Genomic DNA, 27382 nt, shown 5'->3' with positions numbered 1-27382 from the left:
ATTCAGTTGTAGGACATATATATATATATATATATATATATATATATATATATATAATTTAAAGTTTTAAAAGCAGTACCAAAATTATGATCAAAGAATAAATTGGCCAGGGATATTAAACAACTAGATAGAATATCCATAGAAGAAAGCATAGCACTTGAAACTTGAGAACTCATTGGGTAGGCTAAGTGGCAAGTCAGAGCTGCCTGAAAGAATAGAAGCAGAATACAGAGCTGAAGGCACCGGTCAGGATACAGCAAGGAAAAACAAGGAGATTACAAAATGAAAAAATATATATGAGTTCAGTGCCTAGCTTAGGTCCAAATAGAGTTCAGAATAAAAATAGAAAAAAGATCATGTTCTATTTTACTTTTTGCATAACTTAGGGCTAAGCAGGTACTCTAGCACTTGCCATGTCCCCAGTCCTTTTTGGTTTTTAATTTTCTAATAGTGGTTTACATTTATTCCCTGGGCCACTCTAAATTATGACCTTCCTATTTATGCTTCCTGTGTAGCTGGGATGACAAGAGCATACCACCACACTTAGTTTCTATTGATTGAGAAGAGGTCTTTAAATTTTTTGCCTTGCTGATTTCAAGCTGGGATTTTTTTTCCCTTCAATTCCCATCTCCCAAGTGCTGGAATTACAGGCAGACATCATCAATGCCTGGCTTAGGATACACAATTTTTAAGAATTGATTCTTGACATGAGCCAAATGATATGCAAATGGGGCTTAGCTTTTGCTTATAGTTATGATTACTTTCAGTGCATTCTTGCTTTCAGATTCCTTCAGTGTTGTCTTTGATGAGGACTGGCTGCCTAAAAGGATTCCTCCAAGCTCCAGCTATACCCTTTGCTGCCCTAATGCACTGGTATGCTTGGGATCTGTCCTTGTTTCTTCCCAGTTAGACTGCAGAGCCCCTTTCCTGGTGCTTATCAGTCTGGTATTAGGTATACCTTCAGTGTTCTGAGCCTTTCTCATTTTGATCTTGCCACATCCCCTACAGTAGGATACATCTAGTAATTCAGTTCAAAGCATTTTTCTTTCTACTTCCCTTGGGGATAGAGTTGTGGAATTCCTTCCTGTTGTTTTTGCTGTTGTTGTTATTTGGACTCATTTTTCATTTTTGACAGGGAGGATACAGTGAGTTTCCCCTTCACAGATATCACCAAGGACTTGTGTACAGGATGAGGAGATGGACTGCATAGCATCTAGTGCTTTTCTGACAGTTGACCTGTATCATCAAGGGATGCAGTCTGTCTGTTCCCAAACATGGACTCAATGCCTTCTCCATGCTGCTGGTAGATATCACGCTGAGGAGTACTTGAGCAAGCATTTACCTTTCAGTTAGGAGCTACAGATGCAACTCCTAGGAGTTCCATCTTTCATAGCTGCCTACACTTGATCTTTAGAAACTTTTTAAAAATAAAGGGCTGGGAGCATGGCCTAGTGATAGTATTTGCTTAACATTCATGAATACCTGGGTTCGAGTCCTCCGTACCACATACATAGAAAAAGCTGGAAGTGGTGATGTCACTCAAGTGGTAGAGTGTTAGCCTTGAGAAAGCTCAAGGACAGGCACTAAGTTCAAGCCCCAGATTGGCAATAAAAATAAATAAATAAATAAACTGCCTTCTCATGTTAGCTAGTCCCATTTTCCTTTTGTGCTTTTCCACATAAGGTTCAGCATTTAAGTCCCACTTTTCCAAGATAGATGCCTGGCAGCCCAGACAAGTCCAGGACTAGTGAACTAAGCCAGCTCCCCATCCCCCTCCTATCCAAAAGCCTTAGCTAGACTTTCCTTTGTTAAGTAAAATGAATTTTGCCTCCCTCATGGAGAAATTTCTGGGAAGGAGCATCACCGAAAGAAAATTTTAAATCCAAACTTATACGTAGTAGCAAGATTCAAGTATCTGTGTGAAACAAATGATTCAAAAGGAGATTATTATTGGCTGTTATTTTAAGCATTTGGCAGAAGAAAAGCAGAATTATTATGAATTCCCATCTCTGGAATTTAAAAAATGGATAAAAGTATGGGTTTAGAACTTTGAGCTGTGTAACCCGAAAATTATTCAGCGTTGGCAAGTTTCAATTTCTTCTCAGAGATATTTATATCAGCTATCTTGCAAGATTATTTTGAAGATTAAGAAGAGGTAGAGTATGTAGAAGTGCCAAGCATCAGGCCCGGTACAGTGAGCTCGCAATTGATGTAACTATGATCGTCAGCTTTCTTGTGTATCGTTGACTTCTGCTGTTTGTGGATATGTTCCAGAGCTGTCTTTCATGGAGATTCAGGAAGAAGTCACTCACAATGGAAGCCTAGGAGACAAAAGCAAATTATACTCTCTCAAAATTGTACTAAATTTGGTGTCTCCGCATCTTCCTTGCTCTTTTTTTACTTAACCTCCCTTTGGGTTTTGTAACAGACACATGCAGGTGGTTCTAGAAGCTGGAAGGATAGTAATTCATTAACAGCCCAGTATTCTTCAAACATATGCCCATTTCACCACTGGCCATAGTTCCCAGGCTAAGTTAACTAAGCCTCTTATGGAAAAGAAATTCAGTGGGGTGGATCAAAGGGGGACTCTAAGTGTCAGAGGAAGAAAGATGTCGGGAAACAGGGAAAGTGAAAAAGATTTAATAGATATAGCTAATCAATCACTGTGACCTCGCGTTCTGGAAAGATCTCAGAGAACGACAGATGATGAATTTGCTAACATGGGCCATCACAGCTGTTTATAATAAACCAGCTTCAAACCCATTCCATATGAACTCATTTAATATTCTTCTGTGGCAGATTGATGGATTGCTTGGTAGATAAAAATAAGTAATAAAATAGGCTATCTTATCATCAATAAAACACATGCTTCTGGGCCACAGCAAACTTGTTAACGAGAGAAGCAAATACTTCTCCAGGAGCCAATGTACTATGAGGTGTACGCTCTGTGAATCATACTCAAGATATAGTCCTGGTCACCCCACAGTTTTACAGATGTCACCAAGAGTGTTAATCCTGAGTTATAAGGAATGAGTAACCCCTTGCAGAATAAAATTAGCACTCTGAAGAATCTTGAAAAGTTGGTGAAGTAATTAGTCATAAATAGTTAAGTCACACACAAGTAAGGCTACAGTAGTTTATTTAGAGTGAATACCTTCGCAAACACATGACTGAGACATAAATGCCTAAAAATAGCATAATAAGAAAGAGAGTTTGGCTGGGAGTTTGGCTGAGGGGTAGAGTGTTTGCCTAGCATTCATGAACAGCCAGGTTCAATTCCTGGCTGTGCTGTGGCTGAAGTGGTAGAGCTCTGGCCTTGAGAAAGCCCAAGGACAGTGCTCAGCCCCTGAGTTCAAGCCCCAGGATTGGCAAAAACAAAAAAGAGAGAGACAGAGATTGGGGGAAGATGGCGGTGGTTCAGTGTGAGTCTTTCTGAGCTCCCGCCAAGATACCAGTTCTGGCAGCGTAGGGGAAAAATTCATACCTCAAATTGATCCGAAGTAAGCTTTAGCGACACAGAGATCTCAGAGAGGAGAAAGGCAAAAAAAATGACACAAGAAGACAGTGTGGAGCGGCGGAGCAGCTGTGGAGACAAAGCTTCTCGTCTAAATCTGAGCAGACAGTGCTTCTCGGTGGCACAGACCCGCCGGCTGCAGACAGAGCCACACGGAGCCTGCGCGAGCCCAGAGCTGACACCTGGCCGTGCATGGACCGCCAGCTTCACAGAACCAGAGAATCCAGCAATTTCTGAGTAGCTCCGAGGAGAAGTTTCCACTTCTGCTCCGGGAACGGCATTGAGAGGGAGCCTCTCCCCCACCAGCTGAGAGCAGCGCCATCTTGACTGCTGGCAAGGATCCGGACAAAGCAATTGGAGCCTGAGAGGTGGTGCTGACAGCGCCACCTTTCTAACTGGCAAAGGATTTCCCAGAGATCCCTTAGCCAGAAATCCAGTCCCAGCGCTGCTGAAGTGCATCTCCCTGCGCCTGCCACAGACCTGATAAACAAAGCCGCCCAAGACACTTTCAGCTTTGTTGTCCCAATAAAGCAATCAGACGCGAAAAACCACAAAGCCAAATCACAAGAGAAAAAGACTTTGTGAAGTGTTTGGATTCCGACTTTAGTGGAGATACAAGTTTCCTATCCTGCCTGCCCCCCCCCCAAAAAAAAACTGAAAAATACCCTTTTTTGTTGTTGTTGTTTGTATTTTTTTCTTCTACCCCTTTTCATTTGCATTTTTAGGTGTTCTTATTTTTTCTTTGTCATTTTACCTACACTTTTTTTTAATGTTATATTTCTTTTTTTCTCTCTCTCTTTCTTTTCCCGTATTCATTCTGTCACTGTGGTCATTCCTAGAAACATAGTGACAGCTCTGGGTACAGTCTGAATATAAATGATATCTATATTGATACAATCTCCTGCTTTGTAATCTCCTGGTTCTCAACCCTAGTATTTCTTGGGTAATAATTCACAATAGTGAGGAATCTCCCCCCACCTTTTTCTTTTCTTTTCTTCTTTTTGTTTGCTTTTGTTTTGTTTTTCTGTTTTTTGTTTTGTTTTCTTTTATGTTCTTTGTTGTTGTTTTTGTTTTTAAAAGTTTTAGCACTGAAATCTCCTATATCTACCTCCTTCTTTTCTCTATATATTCTTCTTATTACTCTTCTTATTTTCATAAGTTTTACCTAATTTTTTCTAAACTTTGTACTCAAATATCCTATCTGTCTATCACCTTAGGTCAGTTATCCTTACGCTATACCTTTCTCCATTACTATAATAAACTTACACACCTACATTATTCTTTCCTTACCTCCCTTGTTGTCTCTCATACTATTTTTCTATCTCTGGTCCTCTGTTCATCCTTCAACTCTTACAATGCATGGATCTACATTTGATGGTTGTTGAGCAATACTGTGTATCTAGGTGTTCAATTATACTCTAGGTCCAGAGGGACTTAAATACAATAGACATTGGATTGAGGGGCTTAATATCTTGGACATAAATCGGTAAATAGTGGTTGTATTAGATTTGTCTGTAAGTGCACAAACAGAAAGAGAGAGTGATATTATCAATCTAAACTTGTGAACATCTATTGTCAGCCAGCTCAAGGGGTCTAGGTTGGTTATATCTGAAAAATTATAACTTGTTTAGTATTAATCTTGCTCCTATCCTCAAATGGGCAGAACAAGAAACTCAAGAAAAATGTCAAATCAAAGAATAGCTTCTCCTATCCAATATAAACAGGCAATGGAGCAGTCAGTGGCAAATCTAGAGGAGAGCCTTCCAAGTGCTATACAAATGAAACTGATAAACATCATTAATGAAAAGTGTGAAAATAAAAATAAAGAGATAAGGGAGGAAGCCACAGCTAAACAAGAGGAAACCATAAACAAGGTGATATGTGAAAAGGGGGAAGCCATAAAGGAGGCCATAATAAAGGTTTTTTCAAAGAAAAATGGACGAATTCATAGAATCCACAAACAAAAAGGTGACTGAACTCCAACAAATGTCCAAAGAGAATAAAGTTGCTGAGCTAACCACTCAAATGGAAATCAAGTAGTTAAAGAAACCCATACATGATCTAAAACAAGAGATGCAAGGCATCAAAAATGAGCAATTAAAAGTAAGGGAGATGAAGAATAAAGTAGATAGCTTTGATAGCAGGTTAGACAATGCAGAAGAGAGAATTTCCGGGGTTGAAGATAATTTAGTTGCTATAGAGAAATAACAGAAAATGAGTCAAACCAAATCTAGGAAATATGAGAGATCGCTTCAGGAGGTCCAAGATACAATTAGGAAGCCTAATTTAAGGCTAATTGGTATTGAGGAGGGACTGGAGAAAGAGGTCAATGGTATTGCAAATATACTTCAGGGAATCATCTCAGAGAACTTCCCAAACATCCAGAAGGGCAGGACCATCCAGATACAAGAAGCTTTTAGAACCCCAGACAGACCTGACCAGAAAAGGACATTCCACCGCCACATTATAATTTGAACTAGATCAATAGAGGCCAAAGATAGGATCCTAAAAGCAGTCAGGGAGAAGGGAACAATCACCTATAAAGGCAAACCAATAAGAATAACCCCAGATTTCTCAGCAGAGACCATGCAAGCAAGAAGAGATTGGAACAATATATACCATGCCCTGAAGTCAAATAACTACCAAGCAAGAATACTGACCCAGCTAAGCTCTCATTCATAACTGAGGGAACAATAAAAACATTCCATTCCAAGGAAAAGCTTCAACACTATGTAGCAACAAAACCAACACTACAGAAAATTCTCAAACATGTTCTACACATGGAAAACCAACACAAATGTAATACAGAGAAAGACGTGGCACCTAAAACTCATAACATCTAAGTACCACTAAAACTATCAAGACACAGGCCCTAATGAAAGCTTGTAAAAATGGCAGGAACTAATAAATATTTCTCAATCCTGACTCAATATCAATGGACTTAACTCTCCAATTAAACGGCATAGATTATCTAGTTGGATCAAAAAACAAGATCCATCGTTCTGCTGTCTTCAAGAGATACATCTTACCCAAAAAACAAACACCTTTTGAAAATGAGAGGTTGGAATAAACTCTATCAAGCTAACAGCCCCAATGAACAGGCTGGAGTTGCCATCCTCATATCAGATAAAATAGACTTCAAACTAAAATTAGTAAGAAAAGACAAAGAAGGTTACTACATACTAATAAGGGATCTTTCCTTCAGGGGGACATAACCATCCTAAATATCTACACACCAAATCCCGGAACTCCGAACTTCATCAAGCAAACTCTACTTTCACTGAAACCATACATAGATAGAAACACAGTGATTGTTGGAGACTTTAATACACCACTCTCACCTTTGGACAGATCAACAAGGCAAAAACTCAATAGAGAAACCTTAGAATTGAACATCCATATAGACCAACTACATCTAACAGACATCTGCATATTATTCCACCCAGCAACAACACAATATACGTTTTTCTCAGCAGCACATGGAACATTTTCCAAAATAGACCACATTTTAGGCCATAAAACAAACCTGGACAGATTCAGAAACACTGAAATTATTCCCTGCACTCTCTCAGACCACAAGGGCATCAAATTGGAATTGAACACCCATCTCCACCAACGAAAACCTTGTAACTCATGGAGATTGAACAACATATTGTTGAATCACCAGTGGGTCCTCAAAGAGATCAGAACAGAAATCCAACAGTTTATGAAATTTAACAAAAAGGAGCACACAAAATGCCAGCTCCTTTGGGACATGGCAAAGGCAGTACTCAGAGGAAAATTTATAGCTCTGAGTGCCTACAATAATAAACTGGAAAAATCACAAACTAACAATTTAATGTGTCACCTTAAGCTCCTGGAAAAAGAGCAACAAACAGCTTGGTACTGGCACAAGAACAGGCCTGAAGACCAATGGAATAGAACTGAGGACCCAGATATTAAACCACAGCCCTATGGCCACCTAATCTTTGACAAGGGAGCCAAAAAAATAGAATGGAAGAAAGATAGCCTCTTCAACAAGTGGTGCTGGCAGGACTGGTTAAGCACCTGCAGAAAACTAAAGTTGGATCCTTCTTCGTCACCATGTACTAGAATTAACTCCAAATGGATCAAAGACCTGGAGGTAAAAGCTGACACACTGAAAACTTTACAAGAAGGAATAGGAGATACACTAGACCTCCTTGGCACAGGTCGAAACTTTCTTAATAAGGACCAAGAATCACACCAAATCAGAGAAAGGCTGGATAAGTGGGACTGCATTAAACTGCAGAGATTTTGTATGGCAAAGGACATAGCTAGTAAACTAATTAGGAAGCCTACAGAATGGGAGAAGATGTTCACCAACCATACAACAGACAAAGGCCTCATATCTAAAATATATCAACAGCTCAAAAAATTGAATCAACCCAAAACTAATCTCCAAAGTAACAACCATCCCATTAAAAGATGGGCCAAAGACTTAAAGAGAGTCTTTTCTGAAGAAGAAACAGAAATGGCCTATAGAAACATGAAGAAATGCTCAACATCTCTGGTCATAAAAGAAATGCAAATCAGAACAACTCTAAGATTCCACCTCACTCCAGTTAGAAGGGCCAGGATCAAAAAATCTAAGAACAACAGATGCTGGAGGGGATGTGGCCAGGAGGGATCACTACTACACTGTTGGTGGGAGTGCAAACTTATTCAACCACTATGGAAAGCAGTGTGGCAGTTCCTCAAAAGACTAAACATAGAGCTCTCCTATGACCCAGCAATTCCACTACTTGGCATTTACCCAATCATCCAGAAACAAGGACATACTAAATCCACCAGCACAACAATGTTCATTGCAGCATTATTTACCATAGCAAAGATATGGAACCAATCCAGATGTCCCTCAGTTTATGAGTAGATCAACAAGATGTGGTATTTATACACAATGGAATTCTATGCTGCTGTGAGAAAGAATGACATTGCCCCACTTGTAAGGAAATGGAAAGACTTAGAACAGATCATATTAAGTGAAGTAAGCCAGACTCAAAGGAACATAGGCTCAATGGTTTCCCTCATTTGTCATAATCAGTAGAAACCTTGGGCTCTCCTAAAGAGATTTGCAATAGAGCAAAACCTAGATACATAAGGCAATACAATATGACGCTAAATGAAAGGACTTCTAGGATATAAAAACAAAAGCCATATAATGAGTGATTGTTGTCCTTAATGTACTATGTTATGTCTCATCTCTTTTCCTTTCCCTTGGTTATCTCATATTGTTATAGTATTTCACTTTGTTATCTGATATATTGGATAAATGCGTATTTGGTTATTTGAAATTGGATAGGGAAGGGGGGAAAACAAGATGAGGGGTGGGAGTGGGGAGAAGGGAAATGGGGACCAAGATATGAGAAAGGGTATCAATGTATGCGAAATAATGCACCTTCTATCTGGTCAATATAATGTAATCCTTCTATTAATTACAATAAAAAAACATATGAAAAAAGATTTAAAAAAAGAGAGTGACAGGCTCTTTTATGGGGGAGGGAATGGCAGAAGTCAATTTATGATTATTAGCTACCCAAGAGCTACAGTTTGGGGAATCAGATTTACATGGAATCACAGGTTTTCTGATTCCCAGATTTATTTTCTTGGATCATCTCTACTTCATCTCTCCCATGGATTTCTTGTCTGTTGAAAAAAAAGTGATTGCCATCTCTGACTTGTAGATGTGTTGTGAACAGTCACCAAAGAAAATGCTTTGTGGCAATACTACTAACCAGTAGTACTAACCCAATGCCTGTCTCCTTTTCCCACTGGAAGACCGATAAATGTTTCCAGGTGACTCTGTTCTCCTTTCTGTGGCAGCCTGTGCCTCATCAGCCTTGGTTTTATTACTTCTGGAATCTGCTCTCCGTAGTAAAGAGCCTTCTTATTTAAAGTAGGGTTGTTCTGAAATGTATTGACCCAAAAACTGCATGAAGAGGGTTGTGTAGTGCTGGATACATAGAAGTCACTCAAAAGGGACATTATTCGTAATTCTATATCAATTCCCAACATCTCATTATTCACCCTATTGCAGTATTTGATACCAGTGAGCACTTCCTTTTAATAGAAGTTTCTTCTCTTTTGCCATAGGCATCATCACTTTCCAGTTTTCTTCTCATGTCTTAGATTGCTCTTTTTATGTCTTGGAGGATGGATTCCATTCTGTTGCTTACACCTTAGCCAGTGAACATTCCCAGGGCCGCATTCTTGACTTTTCTCAATTGTTGAAGGGCTTTGTGACTCTCAGATTCTTACCTCCAGCTCAGTATCTTTCCTTTCAGCTTCTGATCGTAGCTGAAGGGCCAAGGGCCACTCTCCCTTGGCTCTCCTGCCCAAACTGAATTCATAGTGCACTACTTCCTCACCTGATCCTGCCATTCCTTCTACCCATTGTTTCAAGCCAGAAAGCGATAGTCACCAGTTATTTCTTATTCTCTCTCTCTCTCCCATCCCATATACAATCATATGATTACCTTAATATCCTCAAGCCTGTTCCCGTCTATCTTTACTGTTCTTGCTTTAGATTAGCATTTCTAACTTGGATTATTGTGATAGTTTCTTTGCCTGAAATTTACTCTCCATTTTTGTCCCCCATCTGCTCCATTTGTCAGATGGGTTGCATGGCATTTCTAAAATACAAATCTCATTGAGCCACCACCTTCGATGTTTTTCAAGATGGAAATGTAAATTGAGTGATATGTAAGGCCTGTGGATGTTTAAGTCTGGAAGCTTTCACCCTGGCAATATTTAAAGTCACTACGGTAATTTAAAACATACCAATATCAAAGGCTCACTCCAGAGATTCCAACTCTATTAAACACTTATGCATTTAAAAGGCTCTCCAAGTGGTTATAACGCAATCGGGGTTGAGCACTACAGCCCCAGCTCAAGTATCTGGCATCAACATGGCTGCTTAACTCTAGCAGTCGTACTGATGTGGCATTTTGATGAATGGGTGATATTCTGTTAAACTTCAGCCTTTCATAAATGCTAGAAAGGCCTTTTTGACTTTCTTCCCCTAGTTGTTGGCTCCTCAAGGTCATTAACCCTAGTCTCTAGTGTCAGCACCTTCTACTAGGAAGCTACTTGGGCCTGAGCTGAAGGTGCCTTACTTTGAATTTTCTACAATGCTAACTACTCTCCTCTAGGCCTTGATCCCAATGTACAGAATCTGCTTACTTTTCACATAATTATTGTGAGGTTCTTTGGGCCATTTATTTTTATATCTATGTCCTTTGAATCAACGGTAGTTAATGCAGTGAATATAGGTAGATGACAGAACAAATAGATCCTGTTCCATAATCTCTCTCTGTGTCTCTCTTTCTCTCTCTCTCTCCCCTCTCTCTCTCTCTCTCTCTCTCTCTCTCTCTCTCTCTCTCTCTCTCTCTCTCTCTCTCTCTCTCTCTCTCACACACACACACACACACACACATATCCCTAATCTGTGTCTGAATCCTTTCATACATACTAACTTGCTAACTAGCCAGGAAACAGCCTATGACAGCCCCTAGTTGCTCTGTCTCTTCCTATTTGTCTCACTCTTTATGGACCGAATACAGCAGAATGAAGGAATGTAGCTCTAAGATTAGGTTGTAAAGTGGTCATAGCTCCATGCTGGGTTCCTTTTCTTTTTCTCACTTGTTCACTCTGAGGGAAGCCAGCTGCTGTGGAGTTAGTTGGCTACCATGTGAAGAGGCTCTCATAGCAAGATGGTCAGTTAATCTGACAGTGATACTGATGCAAACAAGGTGGACTTATGTTGCATTAGGTTGTTAGTCTGATGGTCTTCAAGGAACTTATTCTGCTGATGGCCACAATCAAGTATGGAATCAGAGCCTACCCTTTGAGCTTTCAGCAACTGCTTGGCACTGACCTCATGACAGGCAGAACTTAAGCCAAAGGTACACAACTGAGCAAAACCCAATTAAGAAAAAAATTGAGAAATTGCAAGAAAGTCACTAAGGTTTGATACAATTTGTTATACAGCAATAGAGAGCAAATACACTGCTTGCATGGTGTCAAGCAGCAATTTAATGGTAAGCCCTACCTCCTTCATCTGTGAAAATGAGAGGGACATAACCCACTTATTTGGTGAAATTCAAATGATAGGAGACAAAGGCAAAGTATCACACAGTAAAATGTGCTACACAAAGTAAGACACCCCACCTCTCGAAATATTATAATGTAGATAGAGTACCTTTTATTCTTAATTTTTTATCAAGTATCATGGGCTTTTGGAAAAAAAACAAGCTAAGGATATTGACTAACTTCATTATAACTGATGATGGAGTGATGCTGCAAGACCCAAATGGTGCATTTAATTAAATTCCCATACACATTTTCCTGTCCCTGTAGTGGAAGTTACAGCATCCTCAGTGAGTGAGTTACTTCTCTATTTATATTAAATCTAATCACTTCTTCTCTCCATTTGCCATGTATGTTCAAAGCTTTAGCAGACACCTGGACCCTGAGGTTTTGGGAACGATTGTGGTCTCAGTGAGAGTGTCTTCCCCATCCCCTGGATCGTTTCCTGAGGACACTTAGAACTCTTCAGTGTTCCCAAGAAACTATCATCTAATAGTGTTGGTGGAACATGGAAAAGCTACATGTGCAATGGAACCAAGATATGTTATATAAATAAATAAATATTATACAAATAGATATAAGTAAGTATATAAATATATATATATATATTTGGGATGAGCCTCAGGAATTGATTTATGTTCAAATTTATTACCTCTGTTCTAAACATTGTGTCCATGACTAAACTAAAATGTTCTTTGGCTAGAATTTGTTACCATTTACAGTGTTTTTCTATCTCTGATTTGGCCTCTATTATTCATAAAACACTAGACTTTATGTTATGTGGAACAAAACATAGGAGAAAATACGCTCCTCCAAGAGAGAGGGTAACAACAAGAACAAAATAAAAACATTATCATCAACACAAGCTATTGGGTCCCTGGCAATGCATTAAAAGCTTTGATAGATTGCTTCATTTTCTCTTTAGGAAGCATACAAAAAATTATTTCTATGAAATATGATCATTACCATTCTTGAAGGAAGAATGAAATTTTTCCAGTATTATACAAGTAAAACTGCTACAGCCAATATTTGAGGGGACTGCCTAACCGCAGGTCTTTCCCGAGTTGATCATTGTACCATGACATTTCCCAGCCTATCTTGGACTTCAAGTGATATTTTACGAAGCATTCTATAGTTTCACAATAGCAATTTCATAAACATCCTATTTATTTTTCCAGAGAAGTCTCTGAAATGGGCATTAACCGTTGCATAAGAAAACCAAGGCTCAGGAAGTTCCGGTGACTTGTTCAAAGTGAACGAGCTAATTTGTGGTGGACTCTTTTATAAGAGTCACTATTTTCAAAAGCCCCACAGATGTGTGACATCTTGATGGAATTCATCCGACCTCAAGAGCAACGTCATCAGAAGCTGATAAAGCATGGGGTATAAAGGGAGCATGGCAGGATGAAATGAAAGTCCACCGGGAGAACTGTCTTTAAGGAAGAAGACAGCAGGTGGAGACAGGTCCAAAGGATAGTTGTTTCTATGAGCCTGGAGATGTCATCTGTGTTGAGCAAGAGGTATTTTGTTTAGGGTATAAAGATATGGGTTCCACTCCTACCTCTGCCACAAACTTACACAGGCCTTGCAGCAAATTCCTTAATCTTCCAGAGCCTGTGTCCTTGTGTCTAATATAAGGGTAGCAATGTAGCCTGGAAGTGGTATAAAATGGGAACCGTAAGAGCAATTTTGTTCAAAGTGTGACACTAGCCGTCTGCTGATGTCTCATGCCTGTAATTCTACCTACGCAGGAGGCCGAGATCTGTGAGGCTTTCATCTCCAATTAACCACTAAAACCAAACCAAAACAACAGTAACATACAAAAGAGAGAAAAAGCAGAAGTGGAGCTGTGGATCAAAGTGGTGGAGTGTTCAGTTAGAACACCCAGGCTCTGAGTTCAAGCTCCACAACTGAGTCCCCACCACCACACCTCTGCAAGAAAAAACAAAGTGTGATACTGTAAGAGAACTCTGTAGAATAACATCATAGAAACTTAAGAGAGTAGATTTATGTTTTACTAATTTTAAAAATGGGACTGTAAACATCCCATTTTTATGTGGCTTGAAATCAGAAGGCCTTTTAGATGTCTCCTGCCCTTTGTGCAGGCACCTGCCTCTTTGTCAATGGATCTGAGTGTGTCTCCACACCAAAGAGACAAATGTCCTGTATCCTTGTCAGAAACACAGTGCTCAGAGGAAAGTTCTGCCAAACTCATCTCCATATTCATTATGGAGATGGGTCAAGATCTAAAGTACAGATATGTAATAGCTCCAATCCACTCAAGATCTTGTATCCTGGCTGACACTTGATCTCTTGCTCTTGAAATACTCTCATATGAGTGCATCCTGGAGCAAGAACAACTATCAAGGTACAAGTAGCATATAGCCTTCAGAAGAACTGAGGATGCACAGCCTTTTTCCCTCATTGATTTACAAAGGCTCAACAAGTGCAGGCAGCACAGATCTCTGGGCCTCCTTAAAATTTGGGACTCTTGGTGGAGTTCAAATCATTCTTCTGGATGTTCGCCCAGAGCAAAGCTCTGGCTTTGGGTTCTCTGGACCAGAGCCATGATAAAGACATTTGCTACTGCCAGCATGTAGATGAGAAACATGGAAAATACCAGTCAGGCAGGAACACATGCAAGCGTTTCTAGGATACTCCACCAGGGAATCTTTGCCATTCACTTCACAGGCTAGGAAACCCATATCCCCCCCTCCCACTTGGCTGGTTAGCATTAGTATTGCACAACTGAAAAGTGCTTCAAGAAAGTGAAGAGCAACAGCCTAAATAGAATCATAGTTCATGAATTTAAGAACGGGATCTGAATTTTTTCTTCTGTGAGGCCCCCATGTTTCCATAAAGTTAGGACGAACTTCTACAGAGACAAATGAGACATCATGATCTATTGCATCTTGTGTGCCCTATTTTTTTTTAACCTTTTGGAGTTTCAGAAATCAACCTAGAAGTTCTTTCTTCAAAGTCTATTGCTTATTATACCATACTTATTTGTTTCATCTTCCATTTCTTCCTTTTACCACCTCATCAATTAGCAGACACTCTTTCTAAGGTGCTAAACACACACACACACACACACACACACACTTATATGAATAGTTTTATGTGTATCCATGAAACATGTGTAGCAGTATTTTGTGTAGGCATGTATGCATTTAGTTTCTGCAATAGTGTCTTACCTTTTTAGGGATTTTTTTTTTTACTCAGTGCTGGATTTTGATGTATACTCATTTGCTTATCTGACAGCTGAATATTATTCCATCTGCTGTCAGAAACCTGTTTGTTGCTACAAATAATGCTGCTATGTCTATCTTTCTATGTGGCCTGGGACTGAAACTCTTAGGTACAAACATTCCTGGGAAAAAGGCTGCTGTACTCAAGGGGAACCAGGTAAGAATTAATGAAAGCTGCCAGATTGCTTTCGGAAAGGTTTTGCCAATTCCCATATCTTTCAGTTAAGCATGTGGGCTCCTGCTTCCTCTAACTTGGTGAAAATCTGGCATCTTCTAACTTTAAAATTTTTGCCATTTGAATATTAAATGGTCTATTTCAATTAAATGGTTATGTTTCTTGTTGCTAATAAGATTGAGAATCTCTTTAATTTTGGCCATTTAGGTTTCTCCTTTTATACATTGCCTATTCCTACTCTGAACCTACATCAAACTTTCTGCCAGGATGCTCTCTATTCACGAACACACTGTATTTCATGTTTAATTTATCATTTATAAATGTCCCTGTTTGGTAGGGACAATTAACAATTAACCCTTTGTTCTGTGACAATGTGTGTGTGCACATGTGCACATGCATGCATATGAGTGTAATTGACAACTCTATGAATCAGCCTTCTTTCATATTCATTTTGGAATCAGTTTCCCAACTTTCTCAAAAATGTCTGCTGGAGTTTAGATTGGAACAAAAGTAATATCTAATTAACTTAGGAAAGAACTGACAGTTATATCAATCAGTTCCATTCACTATCAAGTCTTTCTTTTTTTGTCTGTGTAGTAATTATTATCACTAGTGCAAGAATATAAGAGATTTATTGTATCAGTATTTGATTTTTATTATCATTTCTTGTTAGTGTTTATAGTGTGGATCTCATTTGTACCTGTTTAGTTAGTCTTAGTAGCCTATCATCCTGTGAGTATCAATGTCTATCAGACTTTTTATTAGGCATACAAGGAAGGCATATGCATTTCACTACTAAATCCTCTTGGATCTTTTCTCTGCTGATAGAGCCTTAAGCAGGGATGTTGCTTTACTTCTAATATTTCTTTATTCACCTATGGACTTTATATGTGCTGCCTCACCTGATCTTATAAGCACTCATAGTTGACTTTGAATTTAAGAGAGAAAGACAAGAAGGTAAGATATCTCAGGGCACACATATTATGAGAAACTGAGGGAACTCTAAAGTCAAGCCCTCCACACTGGTGGTACTCAGAGTGGGCCCCAGATCTTTTCACCATGAGCAGAGTGAACCTTATATTATGTACACATGCACACAGTGTCAGTGCTCAATGTGACCAGTTTTGTAGCTTTACTTAAGCTCTACATTCTGATCATATGAATTTAAAGCTAATTTAGCATACTACCTAGTAGAACTATATAGTAAGTGAATTTCCATTAGTTCTAGTAGAAAGATTAGTAGCTTGGAATTTTGGCCAACGCTCCAAAATTGCATCTTGTATTTTGGCTATAATCATGTGGAGTGTCTGTTCTCAGTTTAATATTCAGTATTTCTCTATCTAAAGAAAAAAGAATTAAAAATAGTTTCTAATAATAAGTGCAAAGTTGGGGACTGATAGCTCTCAGGTGTGTTTTTCATTTAATTTTCTGATAGTTGTTTTAGCTATACTTTATGAAAGCAAACATTTTAGTTGGTGACATTTTGAAAATAAATAATTGATTCCTTTACTAGAGAAAATTTGAAAAGCACTGATCTGCACTACAATTCCCCTTTTTATAATCATATCTCTGGCAGATTTCATTGCTTGAAGAAGTCATAATAAAAAGTTAAGACTCCATATATATAAAAGTCTCTAGTTGTCAAAATTGTTTTAATTAGGTTATTTGTATTTCTGAAATGCTCCAATTGAATAAGAACCATCTTGAGCTCAAATGAACGCGTCAGTTCCGTACAGTTCCCTCCGCAGTACCTCTCTGCTCTTTCAGGAGTCAAGGTCCCACAGCTATAAAAGGCGTTAGTGTATACCTGGCCCTGAGCCTCTTCCTTATTTTTTTAAAGTTCCCAGTCTTTGGTGTTTTGTAACCACTGAAATGGAAAGATTCCTGATAACTCTTAATCTAAACTAACTGCTTAAAGAGATAAGAATTTGAATCTATTTGCATGTATGGCATTTATTTTGATTGCAGATAATGGAAATAGTCCCCCAAAGAACTTCAAATAAGAGGAAGCTCAAAAACATTTAATAAACGACCACAACAGTATTTTCAGATTTGAAAGATTTCAAAGCACAGGCTCAGCACAGGCTGAGATAAGTTACTGTAAGAACACCAGGACGTGACCTGCATGTGGAGTAGAAGTGAATGACTGTAACCTAAGTGACAGCCAGCTCACCTGAGTCTTTCACCACTCCCACAGAGGCTTTCTTGTTTCCAAGGCTATCACGTACAAAGCTGTTTGTCTCTTCCCAGGAACATGCAGTGCTTTCATGGAAGTATTCTATCAAGAAAGAAAAGTGTGACCTATGAAATTCCTGAGGGTACCAAAACAAGAATGACTGTTGAGGGGAATAAATAAACAGGACAAGTAAAATAAATGAGCAGGACAAGTACAAGCCATATCTAGATGCCACTACGAGCCTCTCCCTTACTCACAGCTTCTGTTCCTTCTGTCACATCTCCTGAGTCCTCTCCACCTCCCTCTTTATTGCCCCTAGAAGATTGCTTTCTGCCTTAGGATGTAGGCAATTGGAAAATTCTCATGTGAATTTATATTTTGGAATAGGACATCAGAAACATCATATTTGACTGTCTCTTTGTCTAAATCGTAGAAAATATGTCAGCTTCCCTCTGTAACAATTACTCGATGATAAGGTCACCTCTGTGGATGCAATTTTTATCTGTCATGGGAAAAACATTTAGTAGTCAATATCTGCAGAAGAAAATTGGCAGTTTCTGAGCGAAGTGAACAATATTTTTCAAACTTGGCATTTTCTCATATTATTTCACCAAATGACTGCACGTAAAAATCATCTGTATAATAGGGAAGAATTCCTGTACATTTACTATATGCTATGTATCTGTCCTATACTGGAATACTAGAATACAGAATACTTGATAAACACAAGTATGCTCTAGGGTTGGTAAAAATCCAGATCTGGCCTTAGGAACAGAGGAAGAGTGCTTCAGAATGTGGCTAGTAGTAGGACTAGAGCTCCTGCTAAATCTGTGACCACAGCCTTTACTTTTCTTTCTGCCCTTTCTGTGCAGTTCTTATTAGTTTCCTTTGTTGATTTTTTTTACTCAAAGCACCCCCTCAAATCAGCATTTGGGAACTGAGAAATTTCTTCAGTGAGGAGGAAAGACTCCTAAATGACTCTTAGATCATACTACTTAAATACGTATAACTTCTTTCTTCTCCCTTCTAAGTACCTGGCTGCTCAGAGCACTTTTTTCAGGAGCTCCAAAGTACACTGACTCCAAGCCAGGCCTCGCTTCCCTAGCCCAGTCATGAACCTCACCAACAACCATAAACATCTAGACTAGCAAAGGCAACAGGACGTTCAGCCAGCTGGAGGTAAAGTGGGGGCTCCACTTGGCTTTTTCTGCCCAAATTTTCTCTCTGTAGAAATGCCTGGGAGAGCTTTCCCATAACCATTCAAAGTGATGGCCTGGGAAGCCCACTGTTGAGCCAGTCAACTCAAGGGGAGCCAATGAGAAGGAGCTGGTATGAGCGTGCTGGAGAGTGAACGCATGCTAGAAAGAAGGTGAAGAGATTGTAAATGGGCCCTGGATCAGTTCTGCCATGAGTTTATTTCAGGGACTTTTCCTGTGAGCTCTACAAAACGTCTACAAAAGCTGGATTCTACATTCATTATTGTCTGGTAAAATATCTTTCTAGTAACTTTAATTATCTATATCTAACTAGCTAGCTGGCTAACTATAACTATATTGAATGTCTGCTTGTATCTGATCAAAACTGTCCTAAGTACACAAGTTAGTTCTGGAACAGGAATGGAGGACCCCAAGAAGGAAAAGATTGGTGGCTGGCTGAGTTTTGACCCACATTGGAGTTAATTATTTATGGTATTTGTTGCTACTTAACATACTTGGACTACTAAACAAAGGTCAAGACTGCTCGTTCCTCCTGATTACCAGTGTTCCCTGGATAGGGTTCCGTGAAGGAAAGGACCTACCTGGCCACTAAGAACTCACTGGGTCAGTTGCTACAGAATTGGTACAGTGGGAAGTGCTTTTCTCAGTGGTAAAAAGCTAACTATGACCTTCATCCCTGCCTAGAGTTTTTGCAGTTGTGCTCTTTGTGGGAAATAATGTAAGAGCTTAAAAAACTTGCTTATTTAGGCTTTTTTAGACCAACCAGATATTTAAAGGAGGAGAAAGAGTCAATCATTTATTGAGATAGCTCTATAATAATTACCATCTGGGATACGTAAATGTGTATGAATACAAACATGCAGACACAAAAAGTCATAAAGCTGTGAGTTGCTGAAAAAAAAACACACCCTCAGAACTTCACTTTTGACCCTTTTCACTACACTCAGTATGAGGAGTGAGAGGGTCTTATTTCCCAGTCTCAGGACTGGGCCAACCTCCCACCTCCCCCCTCCCTCCCTCCCGGCTCGCAGTGCAAGTAGACTACTCATCATGTAGGGGAAGCATTATGAGAAAGTAAGACAGCATGCTTGACAGATTGCAAAATATCACCAGCGTAAAACAAAACATTGATTTTTCCACAGGGCCTAAACATTTCTGACAGTTGCTCTGCCCTGCTCTCCCTGTCCCATCATTGTAAAAGCAAGTCAATATTAGTTTTATTCTATGACTCATGCCCTGAACCTTGTATGTGATGAAAGAACAAAGAGAGTCTATTTTTGTGAATTTACTTTTTAGTGCTAAATGGGGTAAATAAGTCCAGCATGTTCTTCTCTTAGGAAGGAGGGGAGAAATGCTTATTAGGAATCCAAAATAACATTTTGAGTACTTCCTAAATACTTCCAGGAGCCACATCACCTGTGAAATGCCAGCAGACCTGCCTCTATCGATAGTTGTCAACTGGTAGCTACACATGGTGGTACATATGTGCAATCCCAGCACTTGAGAGGCTGAGTCAGGAAAACAGAGTGTTTGAGCTAATTTGGGGAATATAGCATGATTGTCTCAACAAAGAATCAAAAATTGTCCACTGATCAGGGAAACTGTCTTCAAACTTTGTCATCAAAAGCCTCCTTCAGATTTCTAATTAGTACAAATCTCTCAAGACATCTCCTTTTATATAGCTACTCCTGTTAGTGAGAACTCCTTTCAAGTTTGTCCCTTGTATTCTGTCATATTCTGCATACCAGGAATGCATGATGGATATTTATACCCAATCTAAATTGGTAGATCCATACACACATCAATTCAACACTTCAGTTCACCAGTACTGATTAAAATCACAGATCGTACACTGCTATAGGAACTCAAAAATTGGATATTAGACCTTGGAAAAATAATGTACATAATTGTGGCCCATGATTGGCCACTGGGTTTATTATTCCCACTAGGTTATATAATTTAATTAAAAAGACTTTTTAAACACACACACACACATACACACAATAACAATAACGATTAGAAATATGCCTACAGAAACAGTAATACAATCATTCTCTTCATGGTTCCCAAATCAAACAGGAAAGACATGATGAAGTGCTGTTGGTGACAATATGAAAGTGTATCAAGGACATGGCACATACAAAGAGATGCTGTTCGGGGAAGCTCTCTAGAGATAAGGCTGCAGGGACAAGCAGTTCTCCAGAACATAAAGGCCATACTTCACCCAACACTGCCTGCAAAAAACCCTGGCCAGTTTAGTCCTATATCCAATACTTCCTTCTAACACCCCTGATTGTTTTTCTACCCAGGGTCCAGATGAAAGTGAGACAAGAAAGGCATTCTGGGCACAAGATGTAAGCAGGATTGTTGCTAAAGCACACTGTACTTGTGCTGACCTCCAAAGTGGTCTCTTCCTGTGTCCATGCATCCATCACAGTATTGGCATTCTTTCTGCAAGCCTTTCGTATCTTTGTGTCTTCTGGGACTTGTGAAAGTATGGCACAAGGAAAGTCTTAACAAGTTGTAGTATCTTTTAGAAAACTTTTTTCATATATTTTTATTGTAATTAATAGAAGGGTTACATTATATTCACCAGATAGAAGGTGCATTACTTCACATACATTGATACCCTTTCTCATGTCTTAGTCCCCATTTCCCTCCCCCCCACACCCTCCACCCGTCTTGGTTTTCCCCCCTTCCCTATCAAATTAGACATCTCAGTTTTGTCTTCCACATTCCATTAAATATTAAGCTGTAAATGCTACACATTATGATATCTACACATCTGTTTTCTCCACCACTCATACTGATACTAGTGGACTTTTAACTCCCATCTCTTCTCAAGCAGTACTGCAGTTACCCACCAGTCGACTTGCTCTGGTCTGCCCATCTCCTAGTTCATTGCTTAACATTGCTCTGAGATCTTTCCAGAGTTCAGATGTAATCTACATCTTTTATAAAATTTCTACAAACCTTTATTTCACAAAGAATCTCAACAGCTCCCCATGGCTGGTATTCATTTATATATTTAGTTGGTCAATTAGCATTTATTCAAAAGCCACCATATTTCAGACTGTGGGACACCCTGAACAGAGTCCCTGTGCTCAGAGGGCTTAGAGCAAAGAGAACATGCTAAAGGTATGTGAGGTGAACAAGTGGTAGCATAAAGGATTTATAATCTGGTCAAGAGGAGAGATATGAATCAAATGATTGACATACAGTGAAATAATATTCTTGAGATATGGAGTTATATTGTATATTTGAATGGTGTTACATTGAAATGAATGGAATTTGCGTAAATGTATAACCTTAAATGTACCTTTATAAACACAATGTAAAGTGGTAAGAACAATCAAGATACTTATAATCTGACATATTGAATGGTAACCCCTTTGTACAACTACTTATCATTATTAAACTGTCTTGTTATAAAATTATAGTTAAACCAAACTGGAATGTAAAAGTTGACAGTAACTTAGTTCTGTACCAAGTTTGAAAAATAAACATGTTTATATAAGTAGATTTCTGGTCTCCTTTATGCTTTTAGCTGAGAAGTGACATGTAGGAGATAAAGTTTAGTTGTTTAGATGATCAAGAATAGATATGGCATCCATTTCCAGTCTGATTGCTTTAGTCACCTCATCCAGGTCCTGTGTGCTGATTATCTCCATTTCTGGGCATCAGACCAGCTGCAGTTAAACCAGGGACTTGGGAAGTACAGCCAAGGTTCAAATACTAGTTCATGCTTCTGTGTTCCATAGAGCACAGCTTAATGGGATCCCAGCTGTTATAGTTCATCCACAAAATGATGTTAATTCTGAGTGGGAAAGGAAGATAATCTCTGTATCATTTGTTTTGTAATTGGACGAGAATGTAACAACAGATAGGATTTTCTGGATCACATACTCACATTAAATATACATAAATCCTAAGATTAGATAGAAGCCATTCAAAAACTTAGAAGAAACACAAAGATCAGGATATTTTAAAGCTATGAACATTTTCTAAAAAGCATTATTGCCGGGGCCAGCCGGCAGCAAACCAGGGTTCGCAGATTGGGGTTCCTGAAATAGGGGGCAAGGACTAGGAAAAAAATAGAAGAGAGACAGACACACCGGTCCGGGATGTCTGCAGCCCAAGTAAAGACTGCCTCGTTTATTCAACTCTAGCTTCTCCCTTCTTGAAACCAGGGAACTTCCAACTGTTACATTCATATGGTAAATCTCAAGTAATTTAAACAGAATAAGGCCATAAAACAATAGGACAATAAAGCCATGGTCTGATGCAAATCAAGGTACAATTTGATTCTAGTCTGGCTCCCAACACATTATTATCCCTTGGACATAAGGCACAAGACTGTGAACACAATTCTGTCTATGGGACACTTAGCTACAAGAGATTGGAGAGTCACCACACTCTAAGTGATGAAAAGATCTTGTATACTAAATGTAAGTGAGCATAATTTTCTTAGAGAAAGGTGGCTGTTTTCTGCCATGGAAAACTAGAGTGAATTTATTTATTCTTTGGCTTTCTCTTTTTTCCCCCTCCTTCCCTTCCTTCCTTCCTTCCTTCCTTCCTTCCTTCCTTCCTTCCTTCCTTCCTTCCTTCCTTCCTTCCTGTGTCTAGTGTTTGAACTCAGGTCTTGAGTGATAACCCTAAACTTTCTTTGCTCTGACACTTGAGCCACTGCTCTAGTTCTAGCTTTCGTTGATTAATTGGAGATAGAGTTTCATGGACCCTCATGCCTGGGCTGGCTTCAAACTGTGATTTTCAATTTGAGAAGGGGTAGTAATGTGTGAGAAATTACTTCTCCTGGCAAACATAACTGTAACTCCTCTACACATCACAATTAAAAAACTGTTAGGATTATATATAACCATATTTATATAAAAAATTACCTTCATGTGAAAACACGATTTTTAGATCTCAGCATCCTGAGTCATTAGGATCATAGGTACACGTCACCAGCACTTGGCTATTGGCTTTTATTTTTTATAATAAATTCAAAGACAGAAAAAGGATAGGCAAGAAATGTTACACATTAACATTTCAAAAAAGCATATGAATTGTCCCAAATTCAAAAGGTTAATAATTAAACTGATATTAGGAAAATTTAAATAAGGTAAAAACTATATATGTGTTATTTGAGGAGCTGTGCTGTGCTGTGTTTTGTTTTGTTTTTTGTTCTTTTGAAACCAGTTGTAATCCAAGATGCTTACCTGCATCTGCCAGAAACACCTAAAATGCTGCATGCACCATATATGCCCTGAGGCAGTGTATCATCTGACTTAGATGAAGGGAATAAACGCATTTCATTACCTAGGCTATGGTGATTGTGGAGAGAAGAGTTTATTACCTAAGCTGGTCTTGTTAAGATATGGGAACAAAAAGACTTTTCTTTTTTGGTATTTAATTTTTGATGATTCTCTCTTCTTTGCCTTTATATATGGTGGGTAGGAGGGCACAGAACTCAAGGGAAAAAGGATGAAAAGTGCAACTGTGGAGCTGACTGGACATTGATGAAAATGAACTATACAACTAATGAGTAGAGATAGAAGGGAGGGACTGGGAGAGCATAAGTGAACAGAAGATACTGTAGGAAAGGAAATGTACTCATTACCTAATTCATGTAATTGTAATCCCTTTGTACATCACCTCTAAAATAATAATAATAAATTAATGTAACAAAAAGAAAAAAATAATTGTGGGAATTCACTGCAAGTATCTCCTTTCTGCCATAGGAGGTGCTATGCAGCTGGTGACTTCTGGCAGTCATCTTAGAGAGCATCCCTAGGTAATATCACAACTAGATCCTTCAGTGACATAGGAGAGTCACTGAATTAAACCTCAGCAGAAGCTGATACAGTTCTGGAACTTTCTATTTAATGATCAAATATATTGTCTTTATTTTTAAGTCAGTTTGAAATTTCATTTTTTTTTGTATTTTTACCATTTACAACTGGAAGACTCCTAATAGATACAATCTACTGGAACCAACCCACTGCTTCCTCTCTTAATAAAGCCAAGATGAAGCCCAAAAGGGAAACACACTTACTCAAGATCAAATAGATTCATAGCTATAGGTTTGCTGCTAGAAGACAACCTTCCGCTAGCCTGGCTTCTTTACTTTTCTTTTTTTCCCGTAAACTTCTCAGCCCATACACATACCATGGCATGCTATTTTTCAGCTAAATTAATATTCCAGGCAGCCTTTCACTTGTGAGTAAATTAGTAAAAATATCTGTATGATAACACTAAGTAATTTGGGGGCCTGTGGGATGAAATCATATTGTGCCATCCTGCTTTCCTAATCTCTTCTTAAATCTCCACATTATTTCAGTATTGATATACTCTTTATGATGTTGTGCACAGGAATCTAGCAAGAGGCTCAGAGTATTCTGATAGCAACCATCAGGAAGGGAGAAGACTTTGCTGACACATGGAGTTTATGTAGGAATAGAACTCCAAAACTTATTTTCTCTAAACTATCAATCTGAATGTTTCTCTACTTGTTTCTCTTCCTCTTCCTCCCTTTCTTTCACTCTCACTGGGTGTCGTGTGTGTGTGTGTGTGTGTGTGTGTGTGTGTGTGTGTGTGTGTCCATGCATATGTGAGATCCAAGACGGCTAATCTATCCCTTCTTCACTGAGAACTCTTTATACTTTTTACTATCTCATTCTCTCTTTCTCTCTCCCTTCCTTCTCCCTCTTTCCTACTCTTTCTTTCCTCCCTTCCTTTTACTCTTTCTCGCCTTTGCAGCTTTCTGCCATAGACAGGATATTTTCAAGATTCCCCATCTTAAGACACAACACCATCATTTTATAGGATAAAATCCTTCTCTGTTTTAGCTAAACATGCGCTAAGTTTAATGGTTACTATAGAAATAATCAAGAAAAACAGCCAGCAAGATTTATTAATGTGAAAAATAGTCTCTTCTCTAAGCAGAAATATAGAAATGAAATGAATTTTGTATGAAGAAATAAATTCCTATCGCTGATATTACATACCATCACACTAGAACTTTCTAACATTAGGGTCATTTTAAAATGACCATAGCTGATCATAACCAGCAAAAACAAAAACAACAACAAAAAACAACTTGCAATGGGACATCCTGTATCCCCAAATCCCAGTCCATGGCACTGTTCCCAAGGTACTCTCAACAAATAACTTCTCCATCCTAATCTTATTCTCACAAACTTAGCTTTCCCTATTTCCCCAACGTATTAAAGCCCGAACTATTTTTTTCATGTTAATTCACTTATTATAGTACTTACTGAACATAAACTATATCCCAAGAACTGGCAAGCCCTGGAGTCACAATGGCAAACACGGCATCCTAGAAGGGAAACAGGCTACATAGTTCACTACTGATAATGTTTGTTCTAGAGATGAAGAGGAAAAAGAATGGGGCTTGTGAGGTTAGGCAAACAGATTTTTTTTTTTTCCTGGTGGGTCATGGGGCTTGAACTCGGCCTGGGCTCTGTCCCTGAGCTTTCAGCCCAAGGCTACCGCCCTACCCTTGAGCCAAGCCCCACTTCCCATTTTCTAGAGGTTAATTGGAGATAAGAGTCTCAGGTTCTTTTGTGCCTGGACTGGCTTTAAATCTTGATCCTCAGATCTCAGCCTCCAGAGTAGCTAGGATTACAGACATGAGCCACTGGCCAGGCTAGGAACAGAAATATTTTATTCCTTGAAATATAGTCCTAGAGCAAGTATGAAAATATTGACTTTTTAACATATTGGTTGTTTATTATATGGGCATGCACTATTTTATTCTTGGTTAATGTTTCACTCTTGATTTAGAAATACTATGTCAAAATAAATGACAGGAATCATCCTTGGATACAGATGAAGTATGGTGAGGAATGAAGCAGAAGAGAGATGAGAAGAGTAAATTTCTTTTTTTTTTTTTTTGCCAGTCCTGGGCTTGAGCTCAGGGCCTGAGCACTGTACTTGGACTTTCTCAAGGCTAGAGCTCTACCACTTGAGCCTCAGCACCACTTCCGGCTTTTTTCTATGTATGTGGTACCGAGGAATCGAACCCGGGTCTTCATGCATGCTAGGCAAGCACTTTAACCACTAGGCCAAACTCCTGGCCGTAAATTTCTTTTTTTTAATTATCTTCAAGTATTGTCCAAAGGAGGTGCAAAGCAGTTTACAATACGATGCATCTTTAACATTCTCACCCCCACTTAGACCCACCCCTTCCTTTTCCTTCAGGTTTAATTTTCTTGGGGTACAATGAGTTCTTGACTGTGTTCTTCCCCTTCTTCCCACTTCATTCATCTCTCCTTTGGCACCAGTCCACTTCTCGCAAGTACTCATTTCTTGGTATTTTTTTCTTGGGCTCTGACCTAGTCTTTCTAACAAATTGTACTATTTGAGTTCTCCATAGAGTCTATTATACTTCAATTAATTCACTTGCAACCACTTGCTAACCACTCAATAGCTTAACTAGGCACATTCTAGCTACCACAAATGAAGGTAAGCATGTAGTCTTTGTTTCTCTGGGTCTGGCATACTTCATTTAATATAATATTCCCAAGTTTTTCCATTTCTTTATGAATGACACAATACTATTTTTTTCTAACAGGCAAGTGAAAGGCCATTGTTTTAAATATTTGGCAGAAAAGGGAAATTAAAATTCTAGAAGAAATGTGGTTTGAGTTCTGAGTTCATCATTGGGAAATACTTGAGTGTGTAGACATTTAATGGGAAAGAGCTATTGAGAAAGGGTTTGTTTATTCAACAAAGGGAAGGAAATAAAAAGATAAAACGGTCCACCCAAGAGAGGAATGATGTTAACATGATGGCAGAATCTCTTTCTACAGAGCCACAGCACCACTTCCAATCTTCTGGTAGTTAACTGGAGATAAGAGTCTCACAGACTTTCATGCCTGAGCTGGCTTTGAACTGAGATCCTCAGATCTCAACCTCCTGAAT

The 27382-nt window shown here is 38.9% G+C and overlaps 1 long non-coding RNA gene across 2 annotated transcripts in view; it reads right to left on the bottom strand.

The window, feature by feature from the left end:
• Positions 1-1870: 1870 nt before the first annotated feature.
• LOC150057809 (uncharacterized) overlaps positions 1871-27382 on the bottom strand; it is a 267348-nt gene continuing 241836 nt past the window's right edge. For both annotated transcript variants that reach the window (XR_016536787.1, XR_016536788.1), the window contains 2 exons: positions 17217-17321; positions 1871-2321 (listed from right to left, as the gene is read on the bottom strand). This is a non-coding gene — a long non-coding RNA (uncharacterized LOC150057809). The remainder of the gene's footprint in view (positions 2322-17216; positions 17322-27382) is intronic.

Source organism: Megascapheus bottae, chromosome 10 (assembly GCF_031878675.1).
Source record: "Megascapheus bottae isolate mThoBot1 chromosome 10, mThoBot2.hap1, whole genome shotgun sequence".
Lineage (NCBI taxonomy): Eukaryota > Metazoa > Chordata > Mammalia > Rodentia > Geomyidae > Megascapheus > Megascapheus bottae.
This window is presented reverse-complemented; position numbering and strand designations above follow the sequence as displayed.